This window comes from Pinus tabuliformis, chromosome 3_2 (assembly GCF_031772625.1).
Source record: "Pinus tabuliformis cultivar Carrire ecotype Pingquan chromosome 3_2, CPIR1, whole genome shotgun sequence".
Taxonomy (NCBI): domain Eukaryota; kingdom Viridiplantae; phylum Streptophyta; class Pinopsida; order Pinales; family Pinaceae; genus Pinus; species Pinus tabuliformis.
Window position 1 is genome coordinate 193,613,093 of NC_142302.1, and position 4,326 is coordinate 193,617,418.

At 36.8% G+C, this 4,326-nt stretch overlaps 1 pseudogene; it reads right to left on the minus strand.

The window, feature by feature from the left end:
* Positions 1–3,264: 3,264 nt before the first annotated feature.
* On the minus strand, positions 3,265–4,035 carry LOC149180426 (fructose-bisphosphate aldolase 3, chloroplastic pseudogene; annotated as a pseudogene).
* Between the last annotated feature and the right edge of the window lie 291 nt (positions 4,036–4,326).

The following is a 4,326-nucleotide window of genomic DNA, read 5'->3' on the forward strand; positions in this document are numbered from 1 at the left end:
TAAAAATAACTTTAAACTATAATAATAAGGTAAATGTGACTTGGTCAATTTACTAGTGGATTTTTAGCTTCAGGTTTATGAGAATCCATGGTTTTGGCCCATGATATTCGTGTGGAATATAGCCTATTTAAAGGAGGATATTAAACCAGCCTACATCAATCTTAACTCCGGACCACCAAGCTCCAAGACAGGTCAAACCTTCTAAGATGCAAACCTTAGTGAAAAGTGTCAAGCTGAGTGAAAAGTGCCAAGCTTCGAGAATGGTCAAACCTTCTAAGATGCGAACATGAGTGAAAAGTGATTTGATTCCTCTCCTTCTAAAATGCAAACCTAAGTGAAAAGTGATTTGATTCCTCTCCTTCTAAAATGCAAACCTAAGTGAAAAGTGATTTGATTCCTCTCCCTCTCGAGGCTTGGTAGATCCAAAGTTAAGATTGATCTAGGCTAGTTTAATCAATAAGTAAGGTACCTTATAAAAAGGTATTATGTACTAAAATGTTAGCTATGTACCGTATAAAAAAGTATTTTGTACTAGAATGTTAGTTATGTAATTACTTAATTTTTTGTTTTGTTGAGAGACACTCTCGTATGGTAGAGATATTGTGAAGTTTAACATTTTGACTCGATTAAAATACAACTACAATTTAAAAAATACAATAATGAATAATTATAATTATCAATTACTCAGTCAAATTATATAAAACTAAAAATAAAATAAAATCCAACCTTGATTCACCTTAACTCTGAACTAAGCACCCAGAGGGATCAAATCTTGAGATGCAAACCTCTTTTAGAGTGAAAAGAATTTTGATCCTCTCCTCGCTTAATAGATCTAGAGTTAAGATGGATCTAGGTTGATTATAAAGGAAAACTAGAGTGAACAAACAAATAAGCACTCACTTCACAACCATTTAACTTTTATATTTGTTCAAAAATAAAGAGCACTTGTAGTTTGTGATTTGCTAGTCACGTATGAAACATGTCAATGAGAGTAATGGATGTTTATGAAAGACTATTTTATCTTTTGTTGCATAAAGAAGAAGCAAAAGCCATCAAGAAAGAAACGAATTCACCTTACATCGAGTCAACTATCACATCATTGGGAGGCATCACCCCATATTATTAGGCAACCAATATATACAATGATATGAGTCATTAATGAGTGGGGTAGTATATGCCACACATTGGATTTAATGGCCCTATAGCATTGTATGTATTTGTTGTCATGATATTATGTCATTTAGCATAAGAATCATGGGATATAATGATTAGATGTATCAAAGTTCTTTAAATATATATGTAAGAAAACATGTTAGGTAGGCATATTGATGCAGGAGCATTAGATCTCATTAATTAATTATAGATGAGAAAAAAAAAATCAAAAAGGGTCTTGATTTCTTAGAAGAATTTATATTCTTCTATGTAAATAAATTGTATTTTCCAAGTTAGTATATTTTATGACTTTTAGAACCAATGGCTAGGTGAGATTTTGTCCACGAGGCAAAAGCAAATCTACCTTGAAAAGCATGAGAGATTCTAGGGATAGATTGAATGATTTTAGAATTTAGAAAAATATGATTTATAGAGTGATTTATGGAGCGATTTTAGGATCTACGAAAATTTGATTTGTGGAGTGCTTTTAGGATTTAGTAAATCTATTACATTTCTTAATTCTAATTATTGTAAGCCTTCTAATGGCCAAATGAATGGGCAATCAGGTCCATAGGGATAAACAAACGTTTTTTTGTGTTTTTGTAGGTAGGTTTTGTTAACTAAATGAAGTTTCATATCTTTTTGTGTATGAAGTGTCTATGATCATTGTGGATTTACTGCATGTGTTAAATGTTGGAGAGTGGTAATATTTTGTGAAGAATAATCATTCAATGTGCTTAGTGGAAATGGAAAGAAGATAATGGGTGCTCATAAATTATATTCTTATATTGAGTGTGCATGGTGAATGCTTCAGGAAATGTTGTGAAATGAATGTAAATGCACAGATTTGTATGGAGTGGATTCATGAAATTGGTATCACATACTGATAAAACTTGATAGTGTAAACTATCTCCACCTTTCATTAATCAAATATCATATTACATATATAAAGGAGTATTGTCTCAAGATAGGAAAACTATTTTGGACACACAATCTGTTGGTTGAGAGAATATCTCAACCACACACCAAACTAGGGAAACCACTCCTATAGAATAGGAACAGACTCTTTACATAGAAAGTCACAACTGAGATAAGTAGGAATTAATATTCCAACGCACCCCCTTAATGAGTACTTGTCTCGATATCAATCTACAAAGTCTAATTGTGGTCAAACATAAAAGAATATGTTGATATCCATATAAAGGAGCAACCATCCAACGGAATGCATGGGTGCTAACCACTGCAACCGCCAGTCTTGTAGGATGTTCTTCACATACATGGTTCTTTCAACCATTATAACTTCATACATGTACCTGTACCTATAAATCCCCCTCCATCATCATGGGTTTTATCGGATTACCCATAACCATGTTGTGGGTTTTATTAGACCAACCCCAACCATGCCACCAAGGGCTCAACACAACCACGAAGGCACTCTAGCCACTCTGGGCTACAAACATGCCACTAGGGCACTCCAGCCACTTTGGGCTATAAACTTGCCACTAGGGCACTCCAGCCACTAAGGCTCACCAAAGACCTGACTCAACGAGGTCGAGGGTTTTCTCAGCTAACCCTAAACCATGCCAATAGGAATCCTTGTCCCACTTCACTCTTACATGTGGTTTCTGGCTTACCACAAACCGACACTGCAAATACAAAGTGGTTTTTAGATTACCACGAACTTTATGGGGGTACACATGCCTTACAAGGCTTACAACACAACTCCAACTTTTGGAGTTACCAGGTACATACATTACAAAGACCACTACAAAACATCCTAGACTTGCTTACAATTAATATGTGTGACTCATAATACATCATGCTAGTGAGTCTATTCCATAAACTCACACACAAACTTTAACTTAAATGTCCATCATCACCTAATTTTCAGTGTCGCTGTTGCACAAAATAAATATTTGCTGCAGTTCTAGCCTCTTCTTTCTTTTTCTGGTTTAATTGTCTTGGATTCACGTGCGTGATTTGTTAAAGTAGCTAATTCTAACAAAAAAAACATTGCATTGAGTTAGTTAGGCTCAATGCTTCTAATTCCAAAACATTTATAAATACCACATTTTACCGTGGCAAAATATTACCGAAGAGACTCGAACCCAACTACGATCCAAGTGTTATGGCTCGTCCATCACCACGCTGACCAACCCCCATTTCAAATTGATGGCCTCCATAGCACTGTGCCAATTAAAAAAAAACCTTCGCCCATACTTTCTCCGCCACTTCAAGGGTTCTGTCAATGGAATGATCTCCATCCAGAAGAACCTCTGGCTCCACAATGAGCACAAGACCATTGTCCTGAGAGATAGCGTGCAAGTCCCCACGCATCTTCCTTGACAGCTAACTCTGAAGGCCCATTGGGTATGCTGACAACTGTTCGCCATTTAGCAAATCTTGCACCCTGTTTGTAGTACTCAACAGATCTTGAAGCTAATCCATCCAAACCCTGGCACCAAGATTCATTGTTTGATCCTAGAAGTTTGACTAAACCCTTGTCAACTTTGATGTCGGGCAAAATATTCTGCTCTCGCAAATAGTCAACAAATTTCTTCCCATCGGTTGTGGATTGGTATAGGGTCTCTTCGAAAACAATGAAACCAACTGCCAAGCATACATGCAACTCATTGTTTTCCAGTTCGATGGAAACAATGCTCTTCCCACAAGTGGCATTGGACTCATCTATGGCAAGAATACCATGACTAGGAGATGCTATAGTTTTCGCGGTTTGAACGAGTTCCTCAACATACGATCTGGCCCTGACAGGAAAGGAGACCCTTTGGGTTGCTTGTGGGAATCAATATTTTGTGTGAGCGACTGCCCAGTCAATTTAGAAGTGACTAATTTCACACCGGCCTTGAGAACAGAGGTTGCCATTGTTGTTACCTAAACTTTCAAACAAAAAATCTTTGAGACTTTAATCAATTGAGACTCAGATTAGGCCTCGTTCCTCTTAGTAAATCCGAGGCCAATGAAGGCATGTTTGCCTCTGTCGTCTTCAATCTTTAATACAAACAGTAAATCTGAGGCCAATGAAGGCATGTTTTCCTCTGTCATCTTCAATCTTCAATACAAAATAGCAGGAGGAATCAGTAACAGTCTCAACAGAGCTCTACGGCTAAACAATCTACCAGGATTCGCCAACTCAACTGCAGTAGTGGGGTTTCA